Below are 24,975 nucleotides of genomic sequence, written 5' to 3'. Positions count from 1 at the left end.
TTTTTTTTCTGCTTCCCTAGACATAGAAAAGTGGCCTCTTCTCAGAAGGCCCTTCTTCCTTGAGATACAGGGCACCAGAGAGCCATCACCAGGCCCAGGGAAGGGAGAGGTGAAACTTCCTGATGCCAACAGCACAGGCCTCGCCGTGAGCAACACAGCAAAGGACTCTTAGGCACGCACACACCGCGCCTCCTGCATCCTGCTCCACTGCCAATCCAGCAAGCATGTTAGAGTGTCCAGTGATGTTCTCCACCAGAAAATAAAGAATTGTCGCCAGAGCTCAACAATTCACACAACAGGCACCCGACACAGTTTGAAACCCCTTAAGCCCCCGATGTCCACTATGATAACATACATAACAGTACGCCATTTTCTATCATTCCTTTCCTTTAACCAGTCAAACAAATATTTATAAGCCAGAAAATTCCAAAACCATGTTTGTCTAGGATATAAACACTAATTGCTTCCCTGGTTGCACTACACTACTTTTGAGGGGGAAAAAATGATTTTTTTTAAACCTTGCTACAAAATGTATGCAGAATTTGTTTTCCAATGAACGCCTAATAAGGCTACCTCTTAAGTCTAGATATGTAAAAAATTGCCCTTTTCACAGCTGATAAAATACAAATTAATCCTTAGAGGATTTCATATGTGCCTATTTATTACTTTCAAATCTGAACGTACCATAGCAATTAATATGGCTCCCATTAGCCTGTGAGAAAATCAGGAACTTTGCCTTTGAAACTAGAAATAAATGCAAAGTTGACCCTGTTTTAAATGCCTCCTACCTGTGTGTGTGCATGAGCCATATTTACTTTCAAATGTGCTACAAAAGGTGTGATTCGATGCCCTTCAGAAGATCGCAATTGCCAGAGCCCCTCTGTAGTTACAGCATTGCTTCTAGAATCAATTTGAGTTCCAAAAGCTTTAAATTGCAGTGTCTTCGGGGTATGAAATAATGTTGTTTGTATGCAACTGCAAGTTCAGTTTATTATGAGAAATGAAAACATTTTAAAAATTAAAGAAACATTTTTCTTTGTGTTCACAGTTCATCATGTTAGTTTAACCCGCACGCTTAACCTCCACAGTTCATTTTGTAAACTCGCCTTTCATTTATTTTTGCATGCATGCAGATTTAACCCTTGGCTACCCAGCTTGTTTTTTAGCATGCCAGGTAAATGAAGGCTTCGGAGAGCAAATGCACACATCCCCCATCTCCTGGGCGTGTGCAGCTGGTAGGCTGCAGGACTATGTAACTACATTTGCAGAAATTTGACTATTCCTTACTTCTTAACCCGCTCTTCTTAGAAAGCCACTCATGTCTATTTTTACCCTCATTTATTTAGCATACGTATTTCAGTTTTCTCAATTGGATTCAAAGCATCTGAGACCATAACAACTTATACCCTAGGCCAGACTGAAGTTTAAATCTGTGTAATAATTTTATCCAATCACATTTCTCATTTTTGATACCGAGCGCTTTTCAAAACGAGCTCTGCTTTTTTTTTTTCATCTTGGCCTCAAATTTTAGTCTAAAACCAAAAGGATCATTTCCTGTTCTTCTTCAAAAATGAGCCCTTCTTAATTACCACAGCACTTATTCTTTAAGTATACATGGCAATCGGGCAGGTATTATTCACTTTTTTTTTTTAAGGCTAGGATGTCTGTTTGATATTCTGCTTTTGTGTATTCATCAGCAAAAGTCTATATAATTTCCTGTAATGGTCATGATTTATTGACAATTTTGGCCGTCGTATTTGTTTAGGCTAAAAGAACGCCTCTACGGAGTTAAGAAGAGCAGCCCTCTTTGCTCTGAGAATTATGTCACCTCTTCTGTCCCATTTCAGCCCATGGAGTTCTTTTGACAGACAGCAAGAACAAATCTGCATAAGGAAAAGTAAGTGACAGCTGGGGTCAGGCTCTCTCTGTTTAATGACACTGCCAGTTACACATTTTGAATTGTTTAAATATGAGTCTACCGCTTCCACAATCATCATTTCACTGGTTCCACTTTTCATACCCAACAGCCAGGAAACTGACACGTAATTACACACTTGCTGATGGTATCGCCGGTGCCGATAATTAAAACTGCCACCCGAGGATTGCGATTGCTAGTCTACAGCTGGGATGTTGTCAGGAGGCAGCAACTCCAGCAGCTTTTAACGCCAGCTCCTTACAGGTGGACCTTGGGTCCCAGCGCTGGAGGAACCGGCTGGCCTCTGCACATCATTTGCAACGTCTCGCACAAATGAAGAAAATCTATTAACAATCCAATAAGTGAAATACAAACAGGATGACCCAGGGGTTAAACTGTCTGCTTGGACTCAGGAGTTGGATCTGTTAGGTACTGTTCTTTTTTTCCTCTCTTTTTGCTGCATTTCCCGAAAGGATCACCAAATAGTCTCCCCCCTCTGAGTGTAGCTTCAAGTCTCCTAGTGAAGTTCGAGGTGACACAAAGAATGGACAGCTCAGATAGCTGCTTGGTTTCCTACCTGTACCTGAATAAAGAAATAGGGGAGGCTCTGGGGAAAACAAAAAAACTTTAAACCCTTACAAGTTTATCAACTAAAAGTTGATTTAATTTCTTGGGAGGAAATGAGATTGGAGTAGAAAGAGACTGGGGGTGGGGACACTGGGACCTCCTGGGGTTAAGTGCAATCCCCACACTTCTGCCCAAGAAAGTGGTCATGCTGATGGCATAGCATCTGTGACTTCTGACATCCCACTTTCTCCTTCCTCCATGCAAGGACACACAGAGGGGGCAGAAGTGCGAAGAGTTGCTAAAATAATCTAAATAGGACAGGCAGGGAATGCAAAAAAAGGAGCCATCATGAGTAGGCAAGAGCTATGGATTTATGAATGCTAAACATTAAAATATTAGAAAAAAGTAACTTTGGAAAAGTTAAAGCTGCCACAGACAAGTGATAATCCAAATTTTAATAGGCCCCGACAGCTTTGCCTAGAATGAACTATATTTATTCAATTCAAAAATCAGCAATTTATTCATTGTATTAGACCCAAACCTATTCATCAGCCTGAGTTTATGTGTCTTTCATGGACTGCCTGCCTTTCAAAATAACCTCCCAGCGCATCTGCACCGGGAAGACGAAACGCGACCTCTGCCTGTGCACTCAGCTGAGTTTAGCACAGCAGAATTAAATCTGTCTTGTTCACCAGGAGAGATTCTCCCAACACCCTCTGCTAGCCTAACTTGTCATCCTGGTTTGCTGGGATGGAGGGGTCCCCAGGTCTCAGGACCCTCATGCTAAAACTGGAAAGTCCTAGGCCCCCCAAGACAAGCCAGTCAGCTGCCCACTCCACCCCCATAATATTGCAGAGAAAGTTGGATTGAGGTTTTTTTAACCTTTTTAAACCCCAATGCAGAATTAGGGATTTTGGGCTAATAGATCTGGGCACCTTTATCCAGAAGTGGCAGATATATAGTGGGTGGGGGTGACCACAATACATTTTCTAAAAACTCTAATTTTAATCCATGGCAATTTAAAATATCTTAATATTAAAACCACGGTTTCATGGTTTAAGAGGAAAAAGTGACTAAACTGTTTTATGCACATACACCTCGCAACTTTGAAATGTTATGTTGATTATGATTGTCACAGAAATCTCATTAAGTTCTTACTAACTGGTGTTTCCTTAAAGCACATGCACCAAAGAACCTCACTGGCTGGTTCTCAGTTAACATTCAGGAGACAGTGCCACACACCTTGCCTAGGATATTTCACGGCACTTGTGTGTTGCTTACATCCATCACATGGATATTTGTCATTACAGCAGTGCTGTGCCATCTCCCCAACACTCAAAATGGATCGATGGCCCAAAAGTCAACATTTTAAAATACTTTTAATAATAAATATTTGGTTTTTAATATTTAATAAAAATAAAAATAAATTAATTTTACTGTAAAAATGAATGGTATTTTTAACTAATCTTTTAAAAAATTTTAATAAGAAAATAATAACCTCCATACTCCAACACGATGATTGTTAATAATGACAGGACTCTAGTACGAACACAAATTATGAGAAGTGAATCTGCCATCAATGATGATTTCCATCAAGAATCCAAAAGTAGTCAAGAGCTGTGAGTGGCATGGAGGCATCAAAGGAGGAAAAAAGACCAAAGCCACAGAAACAGCATTCAAGATTACAGCTTTCCCTGCAGAGCAGGTCAAGCCACACATGTACTGAGAAGCTTGTAAATCTGGCCACTAGTTAATGACAAATACGATGGTTGAGGAATGAGAAGAATAAGCTATAGGTGAAATTCCTTTATGATGTCGCTCTTGGATGTCACACAGTATCAGTGGCAGGCACCATCACCAGAGCCCTCTAACAGGTGTCTTGCTGTACAGTTAGGCAGAGCCCCTTCATATGCAGAGCTCAAACCAAGTCTTGCATCCATGTGAGAAAGACGAGCTCGACAACAGGCACCAGCAGCACACTGCACACGCCATCGACTACTCAGAGGGACATCTTGAGATCACATGCTGCAAAAGAAGGGATTTTACATTTATTTAATAACTGTCTTGTGGGCAATGACGGAGACCGGAGAAGGAGTGTGGAAGTCGCCCTGCTGGGGCAAACGGGAGGTCGCACCTGAAGCCTGATTTATACACTGTTTCGCTCTTGGGAAATTGGGGGCCTCTGGTCTTGATTTAGGGTTGAGGATATAATAAAAATTGTGAATATTATCAAGTCATGGAAGCAAACTATGTGTGTTATGAAAGAAATGGACAGCAGAGTTCTGTTTCTCACACTGCAGGACAGTGAGCTCCTCACATGGATTTTTGAAATGAAAGATGAAATAAATTTTTTTTCATGATACTAAAATGCCATTAAAGACTATCGTCTGCTTTTAAAAGGCTTATTGAAGTGACCTAACGAGGGACGTATTCAGTATTTTGAATAGCTCAAGCCTATCACTTTAGGACTAAATTACCACATTTGATAGTGAGGAAAAATGGTTAAATCTGCCAGTAAGACCAAACTGTGGGATAAACAGGGTATTTGTCAGAAGTTTGAGTCTTTCTAAACACATGATGCTTTATTGCACTATGAGCAAAAGAAATTAATGACATGTTTTGGGGGCATATTTTAAGACCACATGTAAATATACAAACAGGGCATGATAAAATACTTTTCAGACCCAAAGGCAACCAAATATTGGGTTTCACCACTATTTTCCCAAACTGGAAGGTTCAGTCTTTTACTTGTGAGTGACACAGGCTCATCCTGCATCCGGGAAACCCGGGAGTCCTTCGTGAGAAAAAGGCGCCTTTCTGCAACTGTCGAAGCCGCATTCCTCCTGATGACCAGAACTGCGATCTGATCTTCGAAGTGCTGGAGGTCGCTGGTCCAGGTTACAAATGGAGGTGCTAACACAGCCAGATCCCAACCAGGAACAACACACAGCCCATTCCCAACAACCGTAACTGTAGCTTAGGGTTTTCTAATTTAGAATTTAAGAGGATGAGAAAAGAAACAGTCCGCAGGTTGACCTAACAAAAGGCTTAGTTACCACCTCGCTGATGAATACATAGTAAGTGTTCCTGTTCAAAAGAAAACATGATGTTTTAAAAATTAAATTGGGATGCGTTATCTTCATTAACCAAAAATCCAGTCGCCTTGCTCTATGCATTGAATTGGGACAATTCTGTTCCCTGGAAATCTGGGCATTTCTGAGTGTTAAACAATCAAAAAGCAAAGACAGGCCCCAGTGCCCATATTTAAGTCACTCTCTGGATGCAGCTGAGCAAAAACCACACGTGTGACTATGCATTTGTGAATTTTATGGGCTTTTTCTTTTTGAATCTGGCAGTCAGAGTAGCCATTCAGCCCAACAGCAGACCTACAGGGAAAAGAGATGCACGTACAGAAGCACAGAGTCAGAATCACGCCGTTAATATCTGTGTTTGATGCGCTGTGAATCGTTCTCCATCAGACACCGAGCTCTGCCATCTCTGGGTCCCAGCCAGCCAGCAGGCAACAGGGCCTTCAGAGACGCACGGCGCCCGCAGGCAGCCACCCCGGGTTAATCCTGGAACAAGTCAGCCCCAAACAGGACCTCACATGTGCAAAATTAACAACAGCAATAAACAAACAAACAACAAGGAAAACCCTGTAGGAAAGCAGATGATGAGAAAAGGGGAAGATCCAGGGCCTTTACGCCTTCCACGATCCCTGTGATCAAGAAAAAACTGTGAGGTCAGGGCTCTGGCTCCTGCCAGGGCGCCAGGTGAGGTGTGATGGGTTTAAAAATGGACGTGTTGGTGCTGAGTTCTTGGAGACTTTCTTTTATTTTTCTTGTTATGAGTAGGGGTCCCTGGCAGGAAGTGGGGTAGGACCAGCTTGTATGGCTCCTCCCCCAGGCCCTCCAAGAGACCCCTTCCTGTAGGTATAAACACTTCTTTCCACACTATCCTGGAGCCACCCAACCTTTCAGCCAGGTCCTGCCGGGTGGGGGGTTGTGCAGAGGCAGGGTGGGAGAGCTGGGGAGTGGAAAGGAGAAAGCTTGGAAGTCGTGCCAAATGCTCACCTAGTCCCAGCGAAGGAAAGCCAGAGGTGGCAGTAACCAGACAGCCAGGGCTCAGGGACCATGGACATGGTGTCAGGCCAAGGGCTCAGGGTGGAGAGAACAGAGCAGAGGCAGCTGAGGAGGAGCTCTGGAGGAGGAGCTGGCCACATGCCACCAGGGACTGCACTGACCAGGGCCTGCTGTGCGCCCAGCTGAGGGCAGTGGAGTCAGGCTGGATAGACTGTGGGGACCCACCAGGAGCTCAGGGTCACAGGATGGAGTGGGGGGAACATTACCTTGAGAGCTGCTTATCCATGGGGACTGCAGCCCTCTCCAAGTGCCTCAATATTGGCCAGCTGGCAAAGATCAGGCAGCCCCATTAGAAGTCCCCCAGCAGCCTTCTCGCCCCACATGGCATTTCCAGTCGCATTGCTATGCTGTCCAAAACAGTTTCCATATGCAATCAGGTTGTGCCCTCCAGAACTAGAGATTCCAGAGCAGCAGGGAGTTTTCCTCAGAAGGCACTCATTTTAATTACATTAGACAGGATGACTACCATGGCCACTGTCTGTGGGGGTGGAAAGCTGATCAACCCCATTTACCAATGCAGATACGTTGGCAGCAAGTGGGAAGCTGATGGAGGATGGAACAGCTTTCTCTCCGTCAAAAACTGTTTTTAGAGAGTTATATAAACAGACAGACAGATTTTTGTGTCCACAAATCCTGGGGCCCCTGCAGGTGTGGGCTGGGGGCTGGAGGTGAAAAAAGGGGCTGGCTTATTCTCCTCAATCTAAGGAAACCGACAAAGGAACCCCAGTGTCCCATCTGGGATCTGTCTGCATTTCCAGTTATAGACGCGGCGTTTCCCTCTGCCTGTCCGTGCCCTCAGCCGCGACCCAGTAGGAAAAGGCGGCTGACGTGCAGGTGGCCCATCCCCACCGGCCAGCTCCTCAGGGCCAGGGAGCCAGGTGGCTTAGGGGCTGATTCAGGGACATGCATCCCTGTCCAAGACCTTCAAGGCCAAAGTAGGACTTGCATACTTCGTGCTTTTTGTAAATTTTTGATCATGTGCATTTCCTCCAATTTTTTATCCTGAAAATTTTCAAATGTAAAGAAAAGTTCACAGAATACTTCAATGAACACCCAAGTACTCATACCCAGATTCACCAGCTTTTAATGGTTTGCCACCCTTGTTAAATCAATTGAGAAGTAGTCACTCCATCCCTAAAACCTCCAGTGTGTCCCCTAGGAACAAGGAAGAACAAAGGAATAGAACTTTCCAGGGCTGTATGCCCACCTCTCGAATACGTGCCATTTTTCTCACGGCTTATGGAATTTAGGGCTTTGGTTTACCTGCATTTTGTGGCACTGAAAATGCAGCTTTATACAATGGAGTGATCAGCGACTTGGGGAGCATCAACATCTGCCCCTGGGTGCCAAGGTCAGCCCAAGGTCGTGCCCATTTTGGCCATGCTCACCGTCTCACAGCCCTCATCTGCCCACAGTGATTAGAACAAAACAAGGACGGAAGCACCCACAGAATTCTGTACCCTGAGCACCGTTTAACAACCTTAGCACCACATAAACTACAGACACAAGTGGACGAGACCCTAACCCCCTCCATCAGTAAACACGTCCCTTGAATTATTTGCCTGGTGAGAAACATCTTTAAGAACAACACAATATGGACTTTAAGAAGTAGTCATGGACAGCAGTACATGCCAAGAAACAACCTGAAGGACTATGAACTGTTGTCTGCGAGGGATACTGGAGACCTAAGGAAACAGAAGGACAGCATTACTGGAATCAATGTCACTTGCTTTGGGCAATAACTAGTGCAGACAGCAGAAATTTCTGGGCCTGTTCCTCACACCCTTTTCTCCTTCTTCCCTAAAAGGGGGTCTATTTTAGAAGAAACAAGTCAAGGTCCCTTTCATAAAGATCACACACAGAGTCCCAAACATCCCCTCTTCTGGTCCTCTCCCAATGGCTGGTGGCCCCGCCAGGACACTGACTCATGGATGACACCAGGGCAAGCTGTGTCCCGGGGTCTCCAGGCTCGCCAGCCTCCTCCTCCTCCTGCCGTGTCCGCCTCCTTTCTTCCACAGCCTCTGCCCATCAAAAATTGCCCCTGGGAAAAGTTTTGGTGCTCATTCATACTATGGTGTAAACAGCTTAGTGTCATCTTCCCAAATGAACTCACATTTTGGAGGATATCAAAGTCTTAAGCTAAAGAAGTATTTCCCTAAAAATCATGGGAAGAGTCAGACTTTCATTCACATCGCCGACAGACATAATCAGCCCAAATGCCCCCAAATACTCCCTAAAGAAGTAATAAAGGAGAAAGACAGTGGTGGCCATTACAACCCTGGTAGGGACAGAAGAAGGAAGAAGGCATTGGACAGGGCCTTCTGCTCTGCTCCAGGGACCCGTCTGAAAGCCTTCGGCCAGGCAGCCTCCACCCCCACAGACCCACGTGGACACACAAGGCCCTGCCACCGAAGGACACCATTTCAAATGCAAAACAGCAGTCACTTCTGCAGTATTGACTGCCAGCTGCCGGAGTCCGCTTCCCTCTGCCACACACTGAGTGACTCCAGTCACAAGCGGTCACAGCCCAGTAGACGAAGGTGACAGGGCATCTGGCTGCACACAGGAGGCCTGCCTAGACGGTGGCAAGTGCCCATATCCACAGAGTGGGGTGATCATGGCCATGTCACAGTACTGCTGACACTGCTGCCCGCTCCCACAGAGGATGGAGTCTGGGCTCCCCGCAGACTCCTCCACAGGATCTGTTCCCGTCCTAGGCTGGGGCAAAGCTGAGCACACCCTGTGGGGCTCAGGCAGAAGCTGTAGCAACAGCACAAGAAACCAGATCGGGGGACCCCACTCCCACTTGGGTTGGGCGCAGGGAATGAAAGGGCAACTGCTCCTGCCACCCGTCTGCCAAGCTCAGGGCTCCTCTGAACGGGATGCCAGCCCAGGGCTGCTGGTGCACTGGGGCCCGTGGGCCAACTCACAGGGCCAGCTCTCACAGCTTCCCCAGGGCCAGCAGTAGGTGATCTGGCGACTAAAGTACTGATGGAGATGGTTTTCCTCCTGGCTGAACCTCTCTGTGCCTTGCCACCCACAACTACTCCCAAATATTCTGCAGAGAAGCCTGGCTCAGCCCACCCCAGCCCACCCCTGCCTGCAGAGCTTCTCTGACCAGCTCCCCAGCTCTTACTTGCCCAGGACGCATCAGGCTTCTTCAAGGCCCAGTAAGGAATATATTTCGGTTGCCTTAAATAAGGTGAGAGATTGAATACACAAATAGACAATGGCCAGACCACAGATGACAGTGGAACTCTGACCTGCAAACTGCAGCCACCAGCTCGGAAAGCCAAACCACAACCTCACAGGACACAACCACAACCACAACTGGTCAGGACGTGGTTGGGACGTGCCAGTTTCCCTCATCTTTGCTCCGGTTTCCAACTCAGGCCCAACCAGAGAAAGCCAAATATGCTCCCCAAAGTAATCCCACAGGATGCTCTGCTTCTGGGGAGCTGCCTCTGGCTTCCCCAGGCCACTGCCTCCAGGCGGAGCACACCTGGAGCCTCCCCCTTTTCTACTCTAAAGCTCCCCACCCCTCCGGCCTCTGAGTCTCTGCCAAATGCAAGCGATGGGGGCTGAGGCCCTTGCCGTGGCAGCTCTGAGCAAGTAGCCTCTGTTTGTTATCACTTGGGTGGTCTTTGTTTATTCCCAAAAAGGACGTGCAAGAACCTCAAACAATTCACTTTACTCTCTATCTTCAAAGCACCAACTCAAAGGAAATATTTGCAAATTACATATCTGATAAAGTACTTATAGCCAGAATATACAAAGACTCTCAAAACACAACAAGAAAACAAACAACTGAATAAAAAATGGGCAAAAACTCAGACACCTCGCCAAAGAAGCCATAAAAGTAGCACTAAACAGATGAAGAGATATTCTACACCATTAGCCACTGAGAAATGCAAATTGAAACTACTACACAGTTATTAAAAGGGTCAAGACAAAACATACTGATAATACCAACTACTGACGAGAAGGTGGGTACCTGGGACTCTCCTATGTTGCCAGTGGGAATGCAAAATGGCACAGTCACTTTGGAGAACAGGTTGGCAGTTTCTTACAAAGTTAAACATACACTTACTGTACGACCCAGCATGCCCAATCCCAGGTTTTTCCTCAAGAAAAATGAAAACTTATGTTCACACAAAAAAATCTGTACCCCAACTGCTTATAGCAATTTTATTGCCAAAAACTGGAAGCCACTCAACTAGAAAACAAACTGTGTTCCATCCATATAATAAAGAGAGCAGCTACTGATGCATGCCACAGCATGGGGACGTCTCAAATGCCAGAGAAAGAAGCCAGACCCAAAGGCCGCATCGTGCAAGAGTCCATTTATATGACATTCTGGAAAAAGCAGGACCACAGGGACGGAGAACAGAACAGTGACTGCCAGGGGTTGGGATTGAGGAAGCGATCCACTACAAAGATGCAGCACACGGAATTCCGGGGCGTGATGGAACAGATCTGGGTCTTAATTGTGGTGGCTGCATCACTCAGCATTTGTCACAACGCACAGAACTGTCCACCACAAGAGAGAACTTTACCCCACGTAAGCTTAAAATAATGACATTTTTAAAAAATCCTCTCTAATAACATAGCTTTTAGAATACTTAACTTCCAGCAAGGTTTGAAGGGCAGTCATATACTCTATAGTCACACGTTGCATTTTTTATGCTAAAATACCATTAGTAACTCAGTCAAACACTCATTGCAGAAAGGGAAAAACCAGCAGAGCGTCCACTGGCCATCGGCCTTCCAGCCCTGCTTTACCCACCCAGCCGCCCAGCACACTTTCAAGCCTATTATTTCCTTATGTTTAGAACATGTATCGTTTTCTGATGACAAAGGTAAGATACACTCACTATAGAAAATATTAAAAAGAGGAAGACACTAATAGTATCAACAGCACCATTATAACCTAAACTGACTACAATTTTCTTTTTTAAAATATTCACTTTTTTATTGAATGAAGTTATTATTACTACCATTAAGGAAACACTAAAGATCACTTATCACAAATAGAAGATATCTGTAAAATAAGCATAATTAAAATAAAACAGCGTAACTATCTTTTAAAAGATTAAATTTAAAAAATGAAATACAGGTAATGATAAATCTAACTAGTTTCCCTAAAATACATACTTGAATATAAGCTCCTCAACAAAAAGAATGGACCTCTTTACGATCAGTCATGAACGAGGGTTATTCTACCTCTCGTGGGTTCTCAAAGTGAAGGCTGCAGCTGCACCCCTGAGAGGGCTTGTGAAAACAGATGCAAGGCTGGCACCACCCCATCCCCCTCCCACTCCCATTCCCACCCTCACCCCCCACCCCACCAGAGTTCCAGATTCAGTAGGCCTGGGGAAAGGCTGGAGAATCTGCACTTCTAATAAGTTCTCAGGTGTGGCTCTGCTGCGGATCTGGGGACCCCACTTTGAGAACCTCTGCTTTAAGACGTCTTTCCATCTTCTAGGTGATTCCAGTTCTCGGTCTGAACATAGGTAAGTTCCAAGGAAGCCAATTCACATTGTTGCATTCTCAGGAGTATTTCACCATCTCACCTTAGTAATGGTGGACACACAGAATTAATTCTTAGCCAACATAAGGTAAGTAACTTTGGGTTTAAGGCACAACCTCCAGACTCTGTCCTCCTGAATGAATGATTCGGCCAAGTCCTGGAGGTGATGGAAGTCTGTTCTCTGTCCACTCACCACTCCCATTGTGGTGGGGAAAAACTCATGAGTACCTCTATCAAGTCTTTCAAAACTGTCTCTTCATAATGTTCAAAATATTTTCAGCAGGTTCTTCAGATGAGTTCATGGCCGGGTCACCTAAACCAGGAAAGGAATCCCGCCCTGCCACGAGTGGCGGGAGCACCCCTGCAGGCTTCCAGTCACCACCTTCTCTGGTCCTGCACGTGGAACACTGATGTCAGCTGAAGCCGCCTCCTGGGGATGAATGCAGGTTGTTCAAATGAGCTAACATGTCTGCAAGATATGCTAATTTGCAAAGCTGGCTGTAATCATGCATACAATCTCACAGTTTGGAGAATTCATCCAGAAAGTTCTTGAAACATAAATAGAGTGAGGACTTTCTCAAGCAAAAGCCAAAAAGCGGCAGTATTAAAGAGCTGTCTGCAGTCAGTGAGTGTCCCTCCAGTGGCCTTGTCTTACCATGAGTGACAGTTCAACAGCTTTGGTACGCTCTCCTCTCCAGTCCCCACCCCATCAAGGGTTTCCCTGCGCGTGTGCTTCCCGGTGGAGGTGTGTGTCCAGAGCATCCATTTTGCAGCTGTGCAGTGAGGGAGATGGCAGAGACCTGCACAGGGCAGCTAAAGGGAAACAAGTGACAGTCACCAAAACACCACTGGTTAGACATGCTCCGTGCATAATTTTTTCCTAAATTCATTACAATACTTATGCCCAATAACATATTTTTCAAATTCTTTACATGCTAACAATCCATCTCACACCATCAGTGGTAAGCATCAAGGTCTCATAGCATGACGTTAAAATACACGTGCTTCCTGAATAGGTTCCTGAATAAGTTAAAAAAAAATAAATAACTGGGAGTGGCCAAGGTCACAGACAAATTAAAGATAAAGATGATCTCAGGAGAAGAAAACCTAATCAAGCCATTATAATCTTACAAGGAAGAATCCACTGGGCCAAGATTCAATAAATATGTTCATTTCCACATTTTTTTTGGATCCACATTTATTTTTAAAGTGTTTGATTCCTGCATTCCTTTGCACATTCTGAGTAATAAATGATGGATGGAAAGAAGGAAGGAGGGAAGGAAAGTAGGAAGGAAGGAAGGAAGAAAGGGAGAAAGGAAGGAAAGAGGAAGGAAGAGGGATGGAGGATGGCAGATGAAGCAGAATCATTGTCAGGTCTGGAAGCAGATCTGCCTTTCCTGCTTGCTGGTTGTGTAATCTTGGTCAAGTAATTTTAGCTCTGTGAGCTTCAGTTTCCCCAATTTTAACAAAAAATACAATAATTACTGTCCCACTGAGTTTTTGAGGTTCTTGTGAGAACCATGTTAGATAATAAAAAGGAAGGGATTATTACAATATACATTTATCCACTGGCTTAATTTCCCTTTTATTTTGTTTTATTTGAAATTTAATGTGAACTAGGCTTTGTCTAACTATACAATTTATTAGCACACTTAAACCAAGCCACTGACTGACATGACAATTCACAAAGCATCGGCCCTAAGGTGACAACAGCAGCTAATGTTTCATGAGGATGTCCTAGGTGCCACAAATTGTTCAAAACCCAAACTTGCATTGACTCATTTAATCCACAAACAACCGTCTGAGGTAGATATTATTATTATACCCAGTTTCCATCAAGAAACTAGGATACGAGAAGATTAACCAGGATGGCCCCAGCCGTGCAGCTAGTTATCACCAGAGCCAGGGTGCAGACCCAGCCCCCTGGCCATTACAAGCACATCACAACCATGAGCTGGTATTCGGAGTGACTCAGACGGGCAGTGGAGCACCAGATCTGCACAACACGAGCTGCACAAACTTACTGAGACCCAAACCTACTTTCTCATCTGTAAAATGGGCACAGCAGTATTGTCTCTTTTACAGAATTTTATGGATTAAATGAGATGACACAGGCAACTTGATTACACTTCACCTAGCACATAATAAGAACTAAAAAATGTTTGTGGTTTTTTTCTAAGTTTTATAAGTCAACAAAATTACCAAGCACAGGCAAACTTACACAGGTGAACATCCACCCAGTTCATCTGTTGCTGAATGGAACATTGGGGAGCTGTTAGAACTGTGTGTGCATATGCGAGTGAGGATGTGCGTGTGGGTGTGCGTGCACGTGTGTGCGCAGGCTCGTAACTTTCCTTCACCTGAGCTGCTATCACTATTAGCTGGTCAGGAAGAAACTCTGAACCCAAAACAAAAAATGCTCATATGCTTCTGCAGCTGTGTCAGGAATTTAAGTAGCATGTGTTCTGCGTTCAGAGAAGACTGTAAAACGCCTGCAGACTCTCAAACGGAGGATGGAATGAGGCGTTTTCTGAATCCTCATCCAACGGCTGCTTTGTCAGACTCACGCAGACAGTTCTTGGTGATTCTACTGGAGACGGAATAATCGCAAATGAGCTGAACTGTGTTTTCTTCCCCGCCTTCTCAAAGAGGACCTATGATCTGCCTTCCGAGGCTGCACAATTGATGTTCTCTCCCCACCAGCAGGTGGGATAACAACGAGACCAACTGAGAAGCCTTCCTAAACCCAGATGAAAGCCCAAATAATCCGCTTACAATGCAGGCCAGCACAGGGACAATCTCAGCTCATCTTTGTTCCAGATGGTGAAGTGGGGCGGGCATTTCCACCGCAATCCCAGCTTTTTCAAACTGCGTCCACTTACCTCTTGGTTTCCTACTGTCGCTGTAATAAATTACACAAACTTAATGGCCTCAAACAACACAAATGTATTATTTTACAGTCTTATAGGTCAGCAGTCTGATATGGTCTCACTGAGCTGAAATCAAGATGTCGGCAGGGCTGCGTCCCTCCTGGAGGCTCGGGGGGAGAACCCATTTCCTCGTCTTTTTCAGCTTCTAGAGGTGGCTGAATTCCTTGGCTCATGGTCCCTTCCTCCGTCTTCAAGGCCAGCAACAGTGGGTTGAGCCCTTCTGACACTGCATCACTCTCACCAACTTTTCCGCCTCTCTTTTCCACTTTTAAAGACCCTTGCAATTACTGGGCCCACCCAGATAATCCACAATAATCTCCCTATGTTAAGGCCAGCCAATTGACGACCTTAATTCCATCTGCAACTATAACTCCCCTTCACCTTGTACCTGCGTATTCCCAGGTTCCAGGGGTTGGGATGAAGACATTTTTGGGGGCCATTCCACTGAATTTACCCACCTCCTTCAACTCTTTCTCCTCCCATAACTCTTCCTCAAGTAAGAGCTCTTCTCAGAGAGAAAGTCTGACATGGAAGAAACAAATAACCAAGCAGATTTTCGATCTTACCCCTTCACAGAGTACGTGTTCTTCAGAGAGAGACACAGCACCACATCTGTGACGGACACATGGATCCAAGACATAAGCAAAAGAAATGACTCTCTCACTGTGGAGTTAGGGTGGTAGAGTTATAAGAGGGTAAGTAGGCCTTCAAGGGTGTGGGCGGTGAATTCAGAGCCTCTGCTGACTTCACCTATCATTGACTCATTAATTCATTCAACCAACATTCACTGAGCCCCGTGCCCTGCAGCACACTCTCTGCATGCTGCAGAGGTGAGGGAGTCAGGCAACAAGATAGTTGTCCAAGGTCCCAAAGAATTCACGATGTGGCCTGCGGGGAGACACAGACGAGGACTAGGGGCTCTAGAGGCATGAGGTAGCCCCGAAGCCTTAACTACTCTGTAACAGGCAGGTGAGAACACACCACTCGGTTTTTTTTAACTGCTGTCTTCATCCTTTCCGTCCCACAGCCTTAACCCATAGGCAAGATCACTAGGTAACCTCTGTGTTAAGACATTCATAAAGATGAACACAATGGCAAACGTTTTATTCACTTAGGCTCCAGTAAGGCCAAATGTTGCTAAGAAGGGCAAGAAATGGTAATGGAGACATCTCAGCACAGAGGACCTCAGGGTTCAATGGAATTAGCACTTGCTGCAGAATCGGATCCCAGTAGGAAGGCAATCTCCAGCAAGTTTCCTGGTGCACTAAATGGAGATAATAGTACCCAGCTAGTAGGCTTGTTGTGAAGATTAAACTGAATGATAACAGATGTAACGCCATCATCACCTAGTAGGTATCCATTAAATGTTAGTTTTCTCTGCCTTCAGCAGTTACTCACAAATTATGAGCATTTGCTGAACCCCGAAATACCAGCGAGTTACTCAAAACAAATCATTAGAAACACTATGCTCGTGCTAGCTGTAATTTCTTTCCAATTTTAGCAAAATCATATAGAAGTACTCAGGGACATATGGATCTAACAAGAGGAGCATTTGAACTGGGCATAGTTCCATCACTGGGTCCCACCGAACAGACGAGTGGATTTCGATCCACCTTTCTCAAAGTTGCTCCCATAAAAAGGGGTGAAAAAGGGGTGATTTCCTTTTCTGAAACCCACGGGAAAAAGCAAAAACAATGGAAAATTAATTCCAGCTTCAGTGAAGGCAGGAAACGATGGCAACCTCAAATAGTAGATTATGAGTAACAGGGACACACGACCACATCTATGATGGATACCCAGAGCCAGGACGTCTCTAACAGAGACATGTGACCACCTCCATGATGGATGCTCAAGGCCACAGCATCTCTAACAGAGACACACAACCACATATCAGGAAGAAGGCCAAGGAAGGACATACTTTCAAAGAATTGCTCTAAAAGCAGGAAAAAAAAAATCTTTCAGGCAATTGTTTCTTTATATTCTTGAGTAAATTTAAAAGAAAATGGAATATGGAAGAAATAGAGAAGAACTATGAGAGATAAAAGAGAGAACATTACAAAATAAAAACAAAGAATAATGAAGGGGATAAAATTTAAGGTAAGAAAATTGTTATGGAAGTGAAAACCTCAATTAAAGCAGCAGGAATTTAAACAGACAATGCTGAGAATATAGGTACATGGATAAGCCTATGGAAAATTCCACAAAGTCACACGGAAAAATGAAGGGTTATAAGGAAGAGGTGACAGAGATGAAAGAAAGACACGGGGTTCCAATTCAGATTCCGTTGCTTCCAACATAGATGTGATTTTTCATTCATTCATTCACTTAGTCAATCATTTTTTCATTCTAAAATTCTTAGAATAATTGAGTCCTGACTACCTTATGTGCAGACGCTGTTCTAGGACCCTGGACATAAGCAGTGAGGAAGCCACCAGCTCACCAAAGCTCACATTATGGTGGGGACAAGACAGGAAGGAGCAAGAAAATGAACGAAGTTCAGATACTGTTAACAGCCATGAAGAAAATCAATCAGAGTAAGGAGAAAGAGAGTGGCTGGGACGAAGGGTGCCCACAGGGAGAGGACATGGAGCAGAAAATGAAATCATTCCAAGATGTAATGGAAGGAATACGTCCCTAAACTAAAGAAAGACCTGATTCCCAAATCCAGGGGGAAAATGACACAAGACTATAAACATTAAGTTTATATCACTTCAGAGGAAGTGACTGAATTTCAAGAATTTTTTAAAAACCCTTAAGGACAGGAACCAGAACAAGGAAATCAACTACCAAGGATAAATTCCTGGCTGGCCCAAGATGTTGTACACACGGTTCAGAGCCAAGACCCACAGAACGCTCCAGGCAGCACTGATTCCATAACCTCAGCTGCAAAAGGGAGTCCTAGGACACCTCTTTCAAAGGGCAGAGTTCTCAAGCCCACATTTGGAACTTCTGAATCACTAGGATGGAGTTGCTGGCCAGGAACTGGCACATGACACAAATGTCTGATAATTCTGAGGCAGGGTGTCCAAAAGACCCATACGTTGAGAAACGCTCTTCCCCAAAGCTTTGGGGGAGGACGTAGGACTCAAGGATTTTGTACCCAGCCCATTTGTTTGTGTATACAGTGAATAAAAAAATCTGTCCTCAAATATAGCATACATGAGCTCTTCACAGAAAAAAGAAAGCTAGATGAAATCTGGGAAAACAAATAAGGAAATTAGGAATGAGGATAAACAAACTGGTGGGTGAGCTTTGAATACATTTAAACATGGAATCAAAATAAAGCATTTGCAAGAGTTATGGGGATAAAGGAGAAAGGAAGTTTTTTTAAAAAAATCAACATTAAAATTATAACATAACTAACAACAATCCAGAGACAGGGAGGGAAAAGAAAACGTAAGGCCACACATTTCCCCATCTTTCACAGGCTGGAGCAAATCAATACTATCTGAAGTTGATCAATCAAGAAATAGAAATGCAAGCAATGTTTTAAAAGTAACCACTAGAAGAAATAAAATGAAATTTAATTTTCCCAATACTAGACAGACTCTCTTTCCTCTCCAATTCTCTCTCTTCCCCCACACACACTCAGACTGTGTGAGCAAAAGAAAGAAAACAAAAGAAGCGTAAAAAATGGAAACAAGAACCTAAAATTAGGCATACCACATTCTATAAATACGTCTGTCACAATAGATGTAAATTGGAGAAATTCACCCATTAAAAAGCATTTTATACCAAATGAAAATTCTACTATATGCTGTAAGAAGCATTTTTCAAAAGTTATTCAGAAAGGTTGAAAGTAAAAACATGCCAACGAAAAGGAACAATAATGATACACAAGGCAGATTGCAAAGTCAGGAGCCTGTGAGCATTCAGCTCTGTGCTGGACCCTCACACACTTTCTCCAAATGTCCCTGGCCACTCCGTAAGGTCTCTGGCACCTTCCCTTCTCCATTTCCTTCAAAGGGCCATTTACCTCTGCGAATTGTCAAGTGTCTTGTTTATCCGTGATTTCTTGTCTGTTGCACATATAAATGTCAGCCTGGCAAGGGCACATATTTTCCTTTTGCTCACCCCTGTTGCCCAGAACAGCACATGGGGGATGCTCAGAAATATTTTTTCTAAGAATGAACAAAGGATAGCTAATGAATAAGTTTCATTTGGACCAAATACTTAACTTGTGTGTGTGCACTTTACTGAGGTGTAATTGATATACAAAAAAACCCTGGACATATTTAACGCATACAATTTGATGAGTTTGGAGGTAAGCATACACCTGTGAAACCATCACCACAATCCAGGTAATAAATATGTCCATCACCTCAAAAAGTTCCCTCCTGCTCCTTTGGGTTCTGTTGTTGGTTTGGTTTGGGGTTTTTTTGGGGAGGAGCGGGGGGTGGTAAGAGCATTTAACATGAGACCTATCCTCTTAACCAGTTTTTAAGTGTACAGTACTGTTTGTTAATTCAAGAGCAGAATGGTGGTTGCCAGGGCCTGGGAGGAGGGGAAATTGGAGAGTTTCCCAACAGATGTAAAGTTTCAGCTATGCAAGATGAATAAGTTCTAGAGATCTGCCATACTTACTTTTTCAATGAAAGCATGATAGTTCTAAAAGAAAAATGGACTTTCCGAGAAATGGCTAAAATGATTATAATTGTATACCCAAAAAAGCCAGATGAAATAAAGGAAAAGAGTGATAACTCTGACTAAACATAACGTGTAAAATTCTGTAAAGCACAATTTCTGCGCACTAAATGGGTAAAGAAATGAAAATCTGGGGGAAATACTTATAACACCAATGCAGGTGAAAGGGAGGCCTCCACAAGGCAAACCAAATGCTGACACATCTCGTTTGTTTGTTTAAATTTGATGAAGCCAAAAGGAAAATGTCCAAGGACACGAAGATATATGAAATAATGAAAGTGAATCAATGCAAATCACAGCAAAAAGTACCATTTTCACTTACGGATTTGCAAAGGATGACCAGCATATTAATAATCCGCTTCTGACAACAGTGTGGGAAGGAGGCACGCATGACTTCTCAGTGATAGCATGACTGGGTGCACGTTTGAGGAGGGTAACTTGGCAATATTCCTCAAGGTTTAAAGTGCACGGGTGCCTTGACCCAGCAATTCCACATATGAGACTTAATCTTACAAAGCACTCACTTATTTGTATAAAGATTCTCTCTCTCTCTCACACACACACACACACGCAAGTGTTTATTCCAGATAAAATACGGAGAAAGCTGTCTGTATGCAAAGCCCTGGTCTTTGCTCTCTATGTGCATTGTTTTAATTCTCTCAACAAATACACGACATAGGTTTGCTTTACTCCAATTTTACAGATGAGGAAACCGTTTCAGCGAGGGTAAGAAGCGTGGCTGACGAGCGCTGAAGCTCGGATCCGAACGGAGTCCCTTTGTATCAGAGCTTAGGTATCCTTTTTCTTGGCTTCCTTTGTTTGTAATAATGGAAAACTGGAAACAACTTCAACATCTATTAGCGCAGGACAAGTTAAATAAATTAGTTTCTGGAATACTAAGCAGGATTAATTTTCATCAGCTTAAACTTATGTACAGAAATGAAAAAAACGCCCAAGACACATCAAGTGAAAAACAGCCAGGCAGCAGGACATAAACTGCGATTCCTCCCGTGTACGTGCGGGGGCTGCCGGTGGTTAACTGCAACTTACCAGATTTTGTACTCTTTGCTTCCTTTAGTAATGAGCATGTCTTTCTGCTATAATTTTTTAAAAAAACTAATTTTGAAATAAAGAATAAACATTTCCTGGACACTTCCCCAGGATATGAGTCTGTTCCAAGAGGTACACACCCAAATCAGGAGGGCCGGTAACACTCTGACAATAGGATTTCTAGAAAGAGAGGAAAAAATGACTTCAAGATGCGATGTTTCCTCATAAACAAGAGGCAGTCGGAGCTGAGTTCCCGGTCTGATATTTGAATGCCCCCATGGCATTTTTTTCTGGCTATTACAAAGAGAGGGCCATTAGGAAGCCCTGCCTTGCGGAGGGCTTCAGCTGTGAGCGCAGGTCCTATTTTTACAGGGTGTTGGCCTTCTTCCCCTCACATCACTCATTTTCAACGTGAACGTGCCCCACAGCTCAAGGAACAGGAGGCAGGGTCACTTTTCTATACCGGGCGCAAGTGTCTCATGTTTTCCTGTTTGGCACGCTCTCCACTCCCTGGGAGAAATTCTACAGCCAAAGACAATCTGTTTTTCCCTTTAAATGAGGGGAGCTTCACAGAGCTTCAAAGGAAAAGGTGCAAAATGATGAGGGATGGTCCATACACCCGGGCACCCCTCGTCAGGGGTGAAGGTTTTCAAAAGAATTAGACTAGAAACTTGTTGGAGGTGAAAGGGCAATGCTTTGGGTAAACCACCCAATCTACTGTGGTGTTTTTACAAAAGAAAATAGAATTTCAACACACAGGGCTTGTGAGAACATCGGCTATGTTTCAACACCATGTTTCTCACATAAACATCAGCGATGTGGTCATTTGCCTGCTTGCGACTTTTCATTACGGATAATTAAAGAACAGACCCCACTTCAGTGGGGGAAGATATACAACTCCTTATCGGAGGACTGTAGATGTTCTTCTTAACAGTGTACAGACACGGAGATTAAATTTCAGAGAGAGATTTATTTTGTGCTATTGTCCCGTTATTCACCAGAGGATTGTGCAATGCAAGTAATCTGATCAGAATAATGCATAGGGACATATTTCAGAAAACCAATAATTGTGGTAACATTGAGCTCTGCCAGGTGCCAAAATAAAGTCCAGAATCACTCTCACCCTTTTCCCCCAATTCCTTCATCATAACTTCATGAGATGGTGCAATGTTGTCCGTTACAGGCGCAAGCTGGTGGAAATCACTATTGGACTTTTAGAGATTTACTGTAATTTGAGATCTATAGCACTTCTCTAGACCCAAAATCAAAATGATATTTTATAGATGAGTCCTGGCAAGATTTTACAGCTTTTATATCTTAAGAATTCTTTGTCCTTGGCTGGCTACTGCAGGGGTTTTTTATTATGTTATGAAGCAGTTAAGTCGAACAATAGAAAAATTACTAAAACTGGCTGTATTTAAATTCTGTTTACTTCTTTAACCTTTTGACTTACCTACATAAAAGGTAATCTTTCAAGAACAAGTCCCAAACAGAATCATCGCCTCTTTGCCCTTCTCAAATCCTTATGGGATAAACAGAATCTGTAACAAGATCCCTTTAACCATTTTTTATTCTGCTCATATTTGCAATGATTTTATAACAGACGGCCGGTTTGCCTCTCACATTATCACAATCAGTGCATCCTGGGATTAAAAACCATTTAGGGCCCAAGTCTTAAACATACTCCCCACACAGCAGTATAATGAACATTATGCATTGTTTCTTTTTATTGTTACTAGCTTTATTGGTTCAACCAAGAAGCTGGGGAGTTTGGTCCTCATTTTTAAGCAGAGGAGCGACCCACTTACCAACATGGAAAGTGGCATCAAATGAGATTGCAAAGGTGGCCGGGAAGTGAGTGCATGAGCCCTTGATGGCCACCATCCCCATTTTATCACGAAATGGTCATGCACTAGATGCCTCTCCAGAGACTTTTCTTGGAATATTTTCTTTACAAACATGGGCTGATGTCTAAATTGCTCAAGAACAAATGTGTTGAGTGGCTAAAAAGATTGCATTAAGAAGAGCAAGGTAATCAAACAAGTGGCTTAGAAGCCTAACCATATGGAAAATTCCAGGCAATTCTGGGGAGGTCCGTTCAGCTGCCTGTGGATGGATTCTAGGCGCGAGGGGGCCACAGGAGGACGTGCTGCCCCCACCCATCTCCAGTGCGGTGGTCCAGGGTGGTCCAGGGGCAGGAGGGCCTCTACTCTGGGCACAGCTCCTCCACTAGAGAAATTAAACAGGGAAGGTCAGCTACATCCAACCAGGATCTCCTTTCAGGATCCCACAGCATGAAATAGGGTGGAGACAGTGAATTCAGCCCTGCTGAACAATTTCCCAGCCTTAGGTCAAAGATAGAAACTGGTCTACAGAAACTGAACACCAGAGAAGATCCTAAGTGACTTCTTTTGTTGTTACCCACCAAGTAGAATATGCGTCCCAAGATAATCGGACTTGCAATCTAAGGTGAACTTGAATTTGGACAATAAGATCAAAAGATATATTAATGAGCTCTTATGTTTCCTGAGCTGGTTTTCTATGCCAACCTAAGAATGACTCCGCTTGCAAACGGTTAACAGAGAAAGAAAGAACTCCATCTCAGGAATCAGTATTAATCTTTAGTTTATCTGTGAAAACAGGAAAGGGTGGTTTTTAGGGAAATGAATGCCTTCTGATTTTTACATTGTTAAGAATGTTCAGTTAGTCTATCTTAGTAATTAAATAACATTACCACCTTATATTTATATAGGGTTTTACAGTCATTTCATTTTTTCTGGTCCTTAACCCTGTGAACCAGATAGATAGTACAATCATCATTTTAGATGATAAAATGAAGCTATGCAAAAATATTGACTTTAATCCTGTTAAAATTAGAAATAATACAACGATGTCTATTATCACTATGACTGTTTAATATTGTTCTGATAGATTTTCCCAATGCAGTGACATGCGAAATATAAAAAAACGAACTATTATAAATGACAAAAATCATTCTTTGCACGTAATATACACATACATAGAAACCCTTAGAACTAATTTAAGTGAAGTATCCAGAAATATGTTAAATATAGGAAAATTAATTCATAGGTTATTAGAAAACAGAATGGGAGAAAATTACTTTCATAATAGCAAACCCAAACATAAAACGCAAGCACGAATCCTAACCAGAATTATACAGAATTTGCGATAGGAAAGCCACAAATATTTCCTGAGCAACATTAAAACATTTTACAGAAATATATGATGGTCACCGAAAGGAAGGCTGAATGCAGTAAAGATGAATATTTTTCCCAATTAATTTAAAAGAGGAATGTAAATGCAATCATAGTCCCAGTGGGTATTGTTATGGCACCTGACAGAATCATCCTAAAATTTATATCAAAAATAAATAACAAAGAAGAGCTAAGAAATTGCTGGGGGAGGGGAAGAGCAAGATGGGGAAAATGTTCCTGCCAAGAAGTCTCATTTAACTAAGGACTTTTTCTTTTAAAGGGGAAATTATAAAACACGAGAAGAGGTGTGCATACAAATAGACATATTTAATAAACAGTGTTAAGAAAAACGCCCCTGTGTTTAAAAAACTGGCATACATTATAGGCACACCTCACATGATATAACCAAATAAATTCCAGATGGATAAAAATAACCCAGTAAGTAAATAAAAAATAAATATGCAAAATTTAAAAAATAAGACTAGTTTTTATATTCTTAAGCTATACATTCCATGAGGGGAGAATCATGTCTGTCTTTTTGAATGAATGAATGAAAAAAACACCAAAATAATGGGGGGGAATCACAAAGAAAAAATGGATTGCTGTGATAGTTTAAAATATCTTTTAAAACAAGAGGCAAATAAATCTTGGAAAGGATTGCAAATAGTATGATCAAGGATTAATATTCTTAAGATGTAGAGATTTCATTAGTCAATAAGAAAAAGACAATGGGAGAAAAGTGGAGACTATTGCAAATTGTGGTTTGGGAGTGTCAAGAGAGACGGGACCTAAGACAGCTATGCAGTTCCAAGAGGCCACTGTGGTGAGCGACATAAATTTCCATCAGCCTCATCTGCAGGGTGCTGGGCCTTCCTCCAGCAGCCCAGACACAGAAGCATCGATCTAAACACACTTTCAATACTTTGACATCATCATTATCTAGGGATGGTGTTGCCTTACTAAGATTCCTTGATAAAGATAT

General features: G+C 43.1%; 1 long non-coding RNA gene across 1 annotated transcript in view; it reads right to left on the bottom strand.

The window, feature by feature from the left end:
• Positions 1-11,569: 11,569 nt before the first annotated feature.
• The window catches only part of LOC139074356 (uncharacterized), a 112,309-nt gene continuing 98,903 nt past the window's right edge, over positions 11,570-24,975 (bottom strand). The window contains exons 3-4 of the long non-coding RNA XR_011523888.1: positions 12,810-12,967; positions 11,570-12,584 (exon numbers count right to left, since the gene is read on the bottom strand). This is a non-coding gene — a long non-coding RNA (uncharacterized lncRNA). The remainder of the gene's footprint in view (positions 12,585-12,809; positions 12,968-24,975) is intronic.

This window comes from Equus przewalskii, chromosome 1 (assembly GCF_037783145.1).
Source record: "Equus przewalskii isolate Varuska chromosome 1, EquPr2, whole genome shotgun sequence".
Lineage (NCBI taxonomy): Eukaryota > Metazoa > Chordata > Mammalia > Perissodactyla > Equidae > Equus > Equus przewalskii.
Note: the sequence above shows the minus strand (reverse complement) of the source record. Positions and strands in the feature narration are given on the sequence as shown.